This window comes from Megascapheus bottae, chromosome 12, assembly GCF_031878675.1.
Source record: "Megascapheus bottae isolate mThoBot1 chromosome 12, mThoBot2.hap1, whole genome shotgun sequence".
NCBI lineage: Eukaryota > Metazoa > Chordata > Mammalia > Rodentia > Geomyidae > Megascapheus > Megascapheus bottae.
In genome coordinates this window covers 49932673-49946399 of record NC_143520.1, presented here as the reverse complement: position 1 = coordinate 49946399, position 13727 = coordinate 49932673, and positions in this window count along the sequence as shown.

The following is a 13727-nucleotide window of genomic DNA, read 5'->3' as shown; positions in this document are numbered from 1 at the left end:
CACTCTGAAGACGCACTGTGTTTCTTGTCAGAATCAACAGTGGCTACAGAGATGGCTCAGGGCCAAAGCCAGGAGCCAGAAGAAGAATAAGAATATCTGAGAAGCCAGGGGAATGAGGGGTGTGTGGTGGGCTTTAATTGGCCTGGAGCTGATAAGGCCCAGCCATCAACTAAGCTTCCTGAGGGAAGGCCATAGCAAAAAGAAACAAAACTTCTTAAGTCTCTTTTCTTCTGGCATCTGTCCTGGGCAAGAGGAAGCTTTGAATATGGAGAGATGACCTCAAATCTGCCCTCTCAGGGTCATCTTTGTTTGTCCCAAAATGAACCTTCCAAAGATATTTCAAAGCAGAGAGAACTTACTGAGTATTTTCTACTTGCTTCCTTGAAGTAGAGCCCCTGGTCTACTTCAATCTGCGCAGGAGTCACTGACTTCTATGAGCTGCTTCCCAGCTCCTCCCACTGGCCCAGGGCCCCTGGAAAGTGAGCCTCTGCATTCTGAGCAGTCCAGACTTCCTTTTAGGGCAGTTGATGGCATTATTACTATGGAAATACACAATGGTGCCACCTGCAAACTGCTCACTCCTTTATTAATAACAATTATTTATAATCCAGGAGCCAAAGGCTAATTAAATGGGCCCTATAAAAAATTGAGAGAACATAGTAAATCCACAGTGAATCCACTGTCTTATATCAGTGGAGGTGGAGGTGTATACCACCAGGAAGCAGGTGAGCATTACATCAAACTTGGGTTTCTGAGCAATGAGCCCATCACCATCTCTCTCCTGAGGATTGACACCCCACCCCACCCCCACTATTTTCCCAGGTGCATACAGATGTCAGGCAAGCTACCAAAGATAGACACAGGCTGCCTGACACAGATAGGACAATCCAACCTGAGCCTGGCTGTAAACATTCCATTGTGGTCCTAGCCAGGAAAGGGTTAAGAGGTTGGAAGACTCTGAAAATCAAACCATCTAGGAAAAGCTTGAGCCCATACCTGTAGTCACCACCACCCCTATACTAAACTCAAATGACCTCTGGCTCCTTATTCAGACTGGATAAAAACCTTGAGTCCAGCCCCAATCCCAACACAGCCCTACAGAAGGCTGTGCCATTTGCTGTTCCTCAATAAACTGTGAAAGGTCATGTCTGGCCCGTTTCTTTCCTGTCTCCTCCATTTTCCTAGCAGCCTGTTGTCTTCAGGTACTCCACAGACATCCAGAGTCCATGCAGAGAATCAAGGGAAAACCTGAAATCAGACCAGAGAGCCCCATTCCACCCAGTTTATCTCCCCCCATTGAGTCCTGGTGAGATGGTAGAAATGAAGAGCCTGTGTTCTCAATGGAAATGTAAATATGGATTGGACACATATTTCTGGAGGACAAATGGAGGTTCATTTACTTGTCCTCAGACCTGAGGAAAGAAACAACATCTGTGTGAAATTCACCATTTACTAAAACAGGGGTGTCATTCACTTTAATGATTTCAATTATATAACAAACTCCATACATGTGAAATTCCAAGTATGTCATAATAATGAGCTGCCTGTTTCTCTTATTAATACTATTACCTCTATTATTATAGAGAATTCTCATAATTATCAGAAACTTCAGGCACAATTACAGGGAAGAAATGCAGAAACACATGAACACTTCCAAATGAAAGCCGACTGTGACTTTCTGTCACCTATGGCAGACAAGAACCTTCCTTCGAGTTTGATGGCATGATCACTGGCATGATTCTGTGGGTGTTAACCAGTCTCCACTTTAGGGAATAACATAAGGCCCATGTGAACATCACAAAGCCCTTAAAGGCCTGAGACCAAAAATCTCACCCTGTCACTCCAACCATGGTCACCTGGTCAAAAGTTGTTGACACAACCTCAAAAAATAAAATATCAGAATGGATGACACTGTATTCATTACCTCTTATGTAACTATAATCCCTCTGTATATCACCTTTTACAATAAAGGTGATATTGCTATTAAGTAATAAAGCTTTTTGTTGTTTTGTATTGTTTTTGCTGGTTCTGGACCTTGAACACTGGGCCTGGGCGCTGTCCCTAGGCTCCTTTTACTCAAGGCTAGCACTCTACCACTGGAGCTACAATACCACTTCTGGATTTTTCTGCAATTAACTGGAAATAAGAGTCTCATGGACTTTCCTGCCTAAGCTGGCTTCTATGATCCTCAGATCTCAACCTGCTCAGCTAGGATTATAGACATGAAGCCACCAGCACCTAGCTAAAATAATAAAATAAATTAAATAAAGAGTATTCTCCAGGGGAAAAAATATATAGCATGTTTTCACTCATCTGTGAAAGCTAAATTCATAATCACAGACATATATCTAAATATATTCATATGCATAGTTACTTAGAGCTGGGTACTGGTAGCTTATACCTGTAACCTACTTAGAAAGCTGAGCTCTGAGGATCAAAGTTCAAAGCCAGAAGAGACAGGAAAGTCCCCTTAAGACTTTTATCCCCAAGTAACTATCAGAAAACTAGAAGTGGTGCTGTAGTTCAAAGTGGTAGAGCACTAGCCTTGAACAGAAGAGCTCAGGGACAGTGTCCAGGCCCAGAGTTCAAATCCCACCCCAAAAAAAGGAAAACATAGTAACTTACATGGTTAAACATGATCATGAATTGAATCAAGCTAAGTGAATACTGAGGAGAAGGGAAGAATAGGGGGGAAAAAAGAGGATGGGATAAATAACTGTAGTACACAGCAAGTACATGAGAGCATCCAGAGAAACTCAACAAAAGCCGATGGTCCCTGGGGGACGGATGAGAGAAATAGACACTGTGGGTAGGTGGGGGCTAGTGGCAAGGTGGTTACCAGCAGAGAGGATAAAGAAGGCTAACCACTGTTTTCATTATCAAAATACACCATGTGAAACTATGAAAACCAAACAAGGAAACCTGAGGGGGAGACAAGTGGGGTAAGGAATATGGTAGAGGGGATGAAATTAGTTAGAATGTAGTGTGAACATGCATGTAGCTATAACAGTAAAATCCCTTCCCCCTGTATAATTGAGATATAATTGAGATAGCTGTTGCAGGGTCAGCCCAGCCAGGGGTGGGACAGGAAATATGTCTCATAAGTGAACAGGCATGCACACGCGCATGTACATACACACAATAATAATAATAAACCCCATTCACAAGAAGAAGGAAAGAGGATGAATATGATAGAAATAGATTGTTGCAATTATGAAAACAAAAGAAAAAAATAAAATTTAAACAATAAACTTCTTTCCAGAACTGGATATCTATGGCTCACACTATCTCATGAAGTCTTTCAATTACAAATGTTTTTAATGTATTCTTTGAACATCAGGCCCTATAAAAGGTGAAAAGTCTGTCTCCCCTCTACAAACAGGTCTTAAATCTTTTTGAGTGTGTATATGTGCACCAATATTTATGCTTGAACTAAGAGACTCATACTCTTACTTACCATTTTTGCTCAGCTGAGACACAATACCACTTCTGAGTTCTTAAATTTTAAACCATTTTTAATTCCACAATAATATCAGAACCACCAGACATAGCTCAATGTAATCCTCAAATTCTTCTTGGCATGTATCTTTCTATCCTAAAGGAATAAGCCAAATTGGATAAAGAGTCAGAGCTAGGCACTGATGGCAAGAAAGTCCATGAGTCTTTTTGTTTGTTTTCATTTTTTGTGGGTCATGGGGCTTGAACTCTGCTTAGGCACTGTCCCTGAGTTCTTCAGCTCAAGGCTACCACCCTACCCTTGAGCCAAGCCCCACTTCCCATTTTCTAGAAATTAATTGGAGATAAGAGTGTCAGGTCCTTTTGTTCCCAAGCTGGCTTTGAACCTTAATCCTCAGGTCTCAGCCTCCTGAGTAGCTAGGATTACAGGTGTGAGAGCCACTGCCCCTGGCTCAAGTCCATGAGATTCTTATCTCCAATTGGCCAAGAGAAAACTGGTAGGGCTTTGAGCAAACAAGGTCAGGGACGCATTCAGACCCTGAATTCAAGGCCCAGGACCAACAAGAATAAAAATAAAATAAATTCTCAGAATTTCTTGATGAAAATATGAAATTAACAGGGAAGAGAGAAAATTACATCACACCTGCAGAAAAGAAATTGTCACATCACAGATATGGATTAAAGGAAATGAGAAGGGTAACTATCCTACCCAAAATGAGAAGAGCAAGTAGAGCTGCGTCTCACATGGTAGAGTGCCAGCTTTGAGTGAAAAAGCAAGGGGATGATGCCCTCATTGCATCAATAACAGCACCAAAAAAAAAAAAAAAAGAGGAAAGGAAAAAAAAAACTCAGAAAGCAAACTCTGTGTACCACAAAAACGATCTTACCTTTCAAAAATTAGAGCCAGGTGCCAGTGGCTCATGTCTTTGATGTCTACTCAGGAAGCAGAGATCTGAGGTTCACAGTTCAAAACTAGGCCAGGCAGGTAAATCTGTGAGGCTCCAATTAGCCATCAGAAAACCAGAGGTCATGCTATGGCTGAAGCCCAAGCCCTGGTTCAAACCCAAGAACTGGGAAAATAAAACAAAATAATTCCACATTGTGATGAATTCATAGATCCATACAGCTAGCCAAATCTCCCTTAAAATTCCCAGTTCCCACAAATCATACATTCCATGCCCCTCTGTATCATGATCGATGTCCTTTTTTTCCTTTATAAGAGAATCATAAACTTAAAAATTCAGTGTCTCTCTCTCACACACACACAAACTTGGCTCTCTGCACACTCAAATCTCAAATCTGTTCTTCAGAACAATACCTGCAAGAACTCATTAGCACAGGTCCCCAGGAAGATGAATGTGAGCCTGGACTCAGGCAGCTCACTTGGCAACATGGAGCTACATGAAACTGAGCACTGATGAACACACACTAAATGCAGAACAAGATTCTGATTTTAACATTGAACTTTTCCACCCAGGGCACTTGTAAAACCCTAAAATGGCCATCTACATATCTACACAAACAGGCTGCCTCCTTTAAAATTGCTGGCTAGAATAAAAGCAAATCTCTCCACAAATTGCAAAACAAGAAACCCACCTGTGCTCTACCTGTTCTGTCTTTATATTTCCTTGAGAATTGGTTGTCCAGACTTTTTTCTGCAATGGGCACAATCATCCATCTTTTGTGCATTGCCCAATACAACAGAACAGAGAGAAGATCTCAACTTAAGTTGGGATGTTGTTGTTTGGGGAGTTGGGGTGGGAGGGAAGAGTGTGCCAGTACTGGAGACTGAACTCAGGACCTCGTGCACTCACTTGGCTTTTTTGCTCAAGGCTAACACTCTACCAGTTGAACCACAACTCCATTTATTGTTTTTTTGGTGATTAATTGGAGGCAAGAGTCTCCTGGACTTTTCTTCCCAAGTTGGCTTCAAACCTCAATTCTCAGTTCTCAGCTTCCCAAGTAGTTAGGATGACAGGTGTGAGTGGTCAGCACCGAGCTGCTTAGTAGTTTTTTTGGTTGTTCTTATTTAAGGGAGGGTTGTTTATTGTTGGTTGGGGTGGGGAAGTATTGTACCAGCCCTGAGACTTCAGCTCAAGGCCTGTGTACTGTCCTTTAGCTTCTTTCCTCAAGGCTGACTCTACCACTTGAGCAACAGCTCCACACTTCTGATTTGGGGGCAATTGAAGATTAGAATCTCTGACTTTCCTGCCCAGGCTGGCTTTCACCATCAATCTCAGATCATAGCCTCCAGAGTAACTAGAATTACAGACATAAGCCATCAGCACTCAGCATCTTAGTAGTATGGAGGCTTGGGTTTTGGGGGTTTTTTTGGGGGGGTGTTGTTTGTTTTGCCACTCCTGGGGCTTCTTTTGCTCAAGGCAAACACTTTACCATTATGCCACATTCCCAGTCTTAATTTTTGTGTGGGGCTCGAACTTGGCCTGGGCACTGTCCCTGAGCTTTTCAGCTCAAGGATACCACCCTACCCTTGAGCCAAGCCCCATTTCATGTTTTTTGTTGTTGGTGGTGGTGGTTTTTTTTAGGTTAATTGGAGATAAGAATTTTCTAGAGGTCAATTGGAGATAAGAGTCTCAAGTCCTTTTGTGCCTGGGCTGGCTTTGAACCTTGATCCTCAGATCTCAGCTTCCTGAGTAGCTAGGACTACAGGCATGAGCCACCGCGCCCAGCAATATTTTTTTATCATGAGTTTCAATTTCTTCATTTTGCACCAAGTCCTGCAAATTACATGGATATCCTGTCCACAGTACCTGCCATGGGAAAGTCACATTTGACAAGATAGTGGGCAATATAGATGATGAAGGCCTGGCAGCTCTGTCCTCCCATCACACCTTAGTCCACCTGAGCCGTGGTGCCTGTGTCCCTTCATTACTGTCTGCCATACCACAGGGCACCTTCAAACCCTAACCACACAGCTCAGTCCTTTAGTCCAGAGGCTGTAACCACAGCAGTGAATAGAAGCAGTGTGGGCACTCACTTAGGGCTGCTAAGGGCTCACATCCCACATCAGGCATGGCTTTTTCTCTCACCGTAAGTATGTCCCCAGGTGTCAGTCTTCAGTGGTTCATGTAACACTTAGGAAAGAAATCAATCTTTGCCCTAGCTAGACTTCAGAAATGAATCTCACACAGGCAAAAGCAGGAAAAGGAGGGTAAAATATAGGGTGGGGCTTGGAAGACAGACTTGGAAGTTTGTCCTTTCTTGGTTGAGTAGCATCGAAATTTGCTTCCAATCCACACTGCTGGCATAGTCTGAAGTTGCCTGTCATGGCTACCTCCTTGGTTCTCTGGCTGCCCAATCATTTCATGGTGCTCATTGGCCCCCAAGAAAACCCTTTCTGCCCAGCTTAATTAGAATATGCTGAAGGACTGAGACCTCTCCCATAGGAGTGTCTAAATGTGTATGTGCTGCTATAACAGAATACCAGACTGTGTTGTTTATAAGGAACATTTACTTCCTACAAACTGGTGCTTGGGAAGTCCCAGATTAAAGGGCCAGCATCTGGTGAGGGCTTTGTTGCTGTTGCTGTACCAATCCCATGGTGGTAGAAGGTAGAAGACAGGAGATTTCTCAATTCCTTCTCTTTTTTGGGGGGGGAGGGGGTGTCTTAATGGAGTTTGAATTCTGGGCCAAGTCACTGTCCCTTAACTTCACTCAAGGCTGGCACTCTATCACTCGAACCACAAAACCATTTTTAGCTTTTTTGCTAGTTAACTGAAGACAAGTCTCATGGACTAACCACCTGCCCACACTGTCTTTTAACCTTGATCCTCGGATCTCAGTTTCTTGAGTAGCTAGGATTACAAGCATGAGCACCAACTAGCCCCTGACCTAATTTCCTCCTTTTATCAAGACTCCATTCCACAATACCTAACCTGTTCCTAATTCAGAGCCTTCCGACCACATCATCACCTCTCAACATGGCTGCTTTGGGGCTAGCTGTCCAACACACAAACTGAAGAATTCATTCAAACCATATCGAAGATGATTTGAGAAAACTGAGGATAGGAAAGGGAAAGGGAAAAGAGACCTAGTAGGATAAGGAGCTCAACATAAGGCCTGGGACAAGGGGGAAAGGTTAGATTTGGACACTGATCACTTTGCTATTGAGTGTAATGTAAATTTAAACCAATCTCCCTTTGCATCTGCAACTATCCAGAAATATATGTCCTTTTTATGGTTAGCTGGAAGCACAGGTAGGTTTATTAGAGTGTTTACTTAGCCTGCATGAGGCCCTGAGTTTGGTCCCTAGCAGAAAAAGAAGAAAGGAAAGAGAAACAGAGTGGAAAAAAACAGTGATAAAAAGAGAAAAGAAGAAAGGGAGAAGGGAAGATGGGAGAGAAAAGAAGAAATTTTATTTATGCAGAGAAGTATCACTGCAAATATCCCTAACCTCTGGGCTTCCAGGTCCTGCAGAAGCAAAGTTCATACCAAATCTTCTTTACAAGCTGGAAACCTACCTGCCCCTCAAATGCCACCCTGTGCCTTCACCATGTCCTAGAAACAGCTGTAGAACTGCATTAGATGACCAGGTGTAAGGCAGGCTCTGTGTCTTTCTAACAAAGAGGCCCACAGAAGGTCTTGTCCTGAGGGCTTGTAGGTCCACTCTGGAACCCACGGAGGTGCTGTCTGTCACCTCTACAGAATAACTTAATGCAGCATTTTAATTTGAATTATTTAGCAATATTTAAAACTTGACAGTTGCTCTCAAGAACTCTGGAGGCCTAGCAGCTGTGGTCCCACACAGTCCATGGCCCAGCCTACCACAGCTGAGCCATTTTGTTCGGGCAGGGAATGAATACAGCAGTTCTTCCAAACCCATCTGTTCCCTCTTAGATGTAAGGGGAAGAGAACAGGTAGGCATGTTCCAGATACCAGAACAACAGGCATAGCTCTCTGTGCATACATGTTTTATACTCATTTTTACATATCACCACAAAAGCAACAAGCAATAAAAAGCCCAGGAGAAATCTGCACCATTCCATAGAAGGAGGAGCATGGGCCAGAGGCTGTATTATGTCCAGGCAAGCCTAAAAATAACAAAAGCTCCCCTAGCAACTAGAGCTTGGGGCTCAGTTATGAGCTTCACTGGTGCTCATCACTCTGTTTAAAAAGGGAGTAAAGACAAAGCCACAGCACAAATGCTGGCTGCAAATGTGATGATCTTACTGATTTCATGAGCTCACTTTTGTGATCAGCCTTGTGGTTGGCCATGTAAGCATTTGTTTCTAAATTATGACCCTGGATTTTCAGAACATAGGAAAAGCTCATTAATCCCAAAACATGAAACCCTTTCTATATCCCTCCATTGTGTGGCAATGGGTCTCTAAACTGTTTTGTGTAGCGCTCCACAGCTAGAAAATACTTGTTCACTCAATAAGCATGCACTGGGAGAAAATAAACTGCACTCAGAAAAAGAAGCTCAAAATAGATACTAGGTTCTCTCAGGAGTAAGAAAAAAATAAGATACCTTTTTGCATGCCTAAGTTCATGGTCTGTGAACATTTTGCCTATCACATTATAGCCCAGAGCTGCATATGGTAGCCCAAACATGTAATCTCAACTACTCAAGGGACAGACACAGGAGAACTGAGGTCAGATATAAAAGTTAGTTTAGGGCCGGGAGTTTGGCCTAGTGGTTAAAGTGCTTGCCTAGCAAGCACGAAGACCCGGGTTCGATTCCTCGGTACCACATATATAGAAAAAGCCAGAAGTGGTGCTGAGGCTCAAGTGGTAGAGCTCTAGCCTTGAGAAAGACCAAGGACAGTGCTCAGGCCCTGAGCTCAAGCCCAGGACTGGCAAAAAAAAAAAGTTAGTTTAGATTCTATCTGAAAAACAAATGAAAGCACGGGGCTGGAGACAAGAATCCAAGCAATACAACACCTGCCTAGCAAATACTAGGCCTTGAGTAAAAACCCAAGTAACACTTAAAAAAAAAAAAAATGTGCAGCAAAACTCGCTTTGAGGAAGAAGCAAGTCAAATGTCTAGAAACAGATGAACAGTACCTAGAACATACAAATGTTACTCATTCTGACAGATGCTACTACTTAAATGAATCAAGAAAACATGCTAAGTGAAATAAGCCATTCACAAGTGGAGGGACATACACTGCATGGCTGCATTACATGTGGCACCAGGTGCCAAACACAGAAAATAGAAAGTAAGTTACCAGAGACTGGGATAAAGGGAGTGGAGGAAGGAGTTTTTTAACGAAGAATTCCAGGGATAAATTTAATGACTGTACAACGAGAATGTACTCAACGCCACAGAACTGTTCACTTAAAACAGTTAAGATGGGGCTGGGAATGTGGCTTAGTGGTAGACTGTTTGCATAACATGCATGAAGCCCTGGGTTTGATTCCTCAGCAGCACATAAACAAAAAACAAAAACAAAAAGTTAAGATGGTTAAAAAAAAGTGTTAGGGGGGGTGGTGGGGGGGAGGGTAATGGGTACCAAGACATGTGAAAGGGTATCAATGTATGTGAATTAATGCACCTTCTATCTGGCAAATATCATGTAACCCTTTTATTAATTACAATAAAAAATTTAAAAAAAAAAAAAAGAAAAGTGTTAGGTGTATTTAGGCACAATTAAAAAACAAATGTGGTTCCTAGGGTTCTCCTGTGACTTCTACAACTAAAATCCTTACTCATAATCTAAAATTCTTCCAACAAAAAGCTCAAACTAATCTTGAGCAGTCACCAATTACCTAACTAGCAGGGTGCATCACAATGTATCACACATACCATCATCTTTGAACTATAGATCTTCCTTGAGAGATCTCTAAGTAACATGGTCTAATCCAATGTTGTACAATATAAGCAGGGCATTCACCCCAATTGAGCTGAAAAGTTGAGGGATAACGCCCAGGCCCACAAGTGGGGCAACAGCCTTGAGCTGAAGAGCTCAGAGACAATGCCCAGGCCGACTTCAAGCCCTATGACCCACAAAAAAAAAAAAAAAATTAAGACTGTCCCTGAGCTTCTGTATTCAAGGCTGGTGTTCTACTACTTGGAGTCACAGCTCTACTTCCAGTTTCTTGGTAGTTAATTGGAGGCTAAGAGTCTCAGACTTTTCTGCCTGTACTGCTTTCAAACTCTCTCAAATCTCAGCCTCCAGAATAGCAAGAATGACAGGCCTGACCCCACTCACCCAGCTATGACTATACTCCCCAGAAAGTAAATTCATATTTTTCAAATATTTTTATATTTTCCAAACTGTCAAACACTCTGGCTACCCTTCCATTATCAGAACACATGGCTGACTACTGCAGGATGTAACACAGGGACTGGCAGAGGAAGCTAAAGAGTAGCATCCTGACATCTCAGCTGGTCTCACTGGCAAGTCCAGTTGGTATGTCCAGACAGGCCAGCCTTCTGTCAGAGAAACACAGCTGCCATGGGTGAATGCACAACTCTGGCCAGAGCAGATGGCTGTGGGCAAATGTTAATTAATATTAAATGACAACAGATGAGCATAAATAGCTGATGTAAGGGTCAAAGGAACATTAGCATTTTATCACAGGCCCAACCTCTTGTTTGAGGATTACACATTTTTCATAGGTTTGTTTTCCTTTAGTTGGTACACTTTCTGGAAATAAGATTCCTATTGTAAAAGAACACAGCACCATGTATACATCACATGAGGGGCTCCAGCTCCTGCTTGTGCAGAGGTGGACAGACCACTGGGTCCTCTCCCATGTCTCCTCCCTTCTTCAATCCCACACAGAGCTCTCTGGGTTGATACCAGGACACATCATTTCTCCTCATACCATTCTCCTCCACAGACACAGGCTCAAATGGCCACTCTACTTGAAGGACTCCACTCTTTATCCTCAAGGTGAATTTTGGGTAAAGAAAGTACAGCCACATGTGAAACATCTCATGATCCCAATAAACTTGATACTTGAAAACAATCTATCTTCCCACAGACACCAGTTCCAACTCTTCCCACATTTATCCTTTGGGAAGTAGTCCTCCATCTATGCCTGTTCACATCCATCAATAGGCTAGGTCTATTTTTTTTCCTGTTACATAGGCAGTTGGACTCAGTTGGACTCAAAATGAAGCCTATCTGGTTCCAAAGCCAATTCCCCACTTCATAAAAACATACTGCCCTCCAAGGCCTAGGGTTCAAAACGCAAACTCCCTAATCTCTTACTTCAGACTTCTAAACCACAGTCTAACCTTTTCAGATTTTCCTCTCCCTCCAAACAGGTGACATTTCCACTCTCAATTGGGCTGTTTCTACACTGTTTCAATAACTCTAACACTCACCATGGCCTTCTAGTTCCATGCTTATCCAATTTCTACCTCTTTCCTGAATTAGGTCAAGCTATACCTCCTAAATTTCTGTCACAGTCATTTAGTTGCTTGGCATTTAAGTAGTTATGTTATCTTATCTATGACTGTCCTAAATTTCTATGCCAAGAAAGAAATCCTGTACATTGCTGGTGGGGACCTGAATGGTGCAGCCACTTTGGGAAAGATTAGTAGTTTCTTTTAAAAGCTAAACATAAAATTACTATTTTTAAAATGAAATCCTAGTTATCTACACACCAAAAAAAAAATGGAACTGCACATCCATATAAGACTTGCACACTATCATTCTCAGAGGCCTTCTTTGTAGAAGAAAAGTTAAATTTTCACCATCTGATAAGAAGATAAATGAATTTCAGAGCAGCTCAGTGTAGAGCACTTGCCTAGCACATTCCCATCCCTGGACATAAAAAAGGTGAAATGTCACTGATTCAATTACTACTCAACAATCAAAACTAACATATGCTATAGCATGGGTTAAATGGGAAAAATTCAGATTCAGGGGAAGTCTTAAGTGCCAGGCATAGCAATGATGCTTTAGCTAAAGAGGACTAAGAACTTACATCAAAATACAAAGTGACAGGTTGGGAGTTTGGCCTAGTGGTAAAGTGCTTGCCTAGCATACACAAAGACCTGGGTTCAATTCCTCAGTACCACATACACAGATAAAGCTGGAACTGGTGCTGGGCTCAAGTGGCAGAGCACTTGAACACTGTCCAAGGACAGTGCCTAGGCCCTGAGTTCAAGCCCCAGTACTGGGGGGGGGGGGGGGGGGGGAGAAGAAAGAAGAAACAAAGTGACAATATCTCAGCACACTTTTATAAAACTTTACCCCTTAGTACTTTGTAGCTCATCTTTAACCATCTGTTTATAAAGGTCTTCAAACATTACTAGAGCTTACCTTCTTCATTAAATTCCCCTAAGCACTTCTCAAAATTTAAAACAAACTCCAACATGTATGGTTGAACCTTTTCAAAAACAACATTCTAACAGTGCACAGCAGTGCTCTATTTCTACTTCTCATGATGGGAAAACAGACTTCAATTTGGCTTAAATAAAAAATATAAAGGCAAAGCTGGGCATGATGGCTCACACCTGTAATCCTAGCTAATCAGGAAGCTGAGATTTGAGGATCAAGGTTCAAAGCCAGCCCTGGAACAAATGGACCTGAGATTCCTTTTTTTTTTTTTTTTAAAGTTTTCACTCTTTTTATTTTTGCTAGTTCTGGGGCTTGAACTCAGGGCCTGAGCACTGTCCTTCAACTTTCTCAAGGCTAGAGCTCTACCACTTGGGCCATGGAACCACTTCTGCCTTTTTCTATGTATGTGGTACCAAGGAAACCAACCTAGGTGTTCATGCATGCTAAGCAAGCCCTCTAGCACTAGGCGAAACTCCCCACCATACAGTACCCTCTTTTAAATAGAAATTCTACTTTTCCCTTTCTTTCTTTCTTTCTTTCTCTTTTTCCTTCCTTTTTTTGGTTTTGTCAGTCATGGGCCCCGGCCCTGAGCTCCTCATCTCAAGGCTACTGCCCTACCTTCCTCTTTTTTTTTTTTTATTGTAATTAATAAAAGGGTTACATGATATTTCCCAGATAGAAGGTGCATTAATTCACATATATTGATACCCTTTCACATGTCTTGGTACCCATTACCCTCCCCGCCACCCCTCCACCCGTCTTGGTTTTCCCCCTTCCCTATCAAATTTCAAATAACCAAATACAAATAAATTCAATATATCAGATAGCAAAGTGAGATACTGTAACAATATGAGATACCCAAGGGACAGCAAAGGAGATGAGAGACAACATAGTATATTAAGGACAACAATCATTCGTTATATGGCTTTTGTTTCAATATCCTGGAGGTCCTTTCAATTAGCTTCATACTATATGGCCTTATGTATCAAGATTTTGTTCTATTGCAGATCT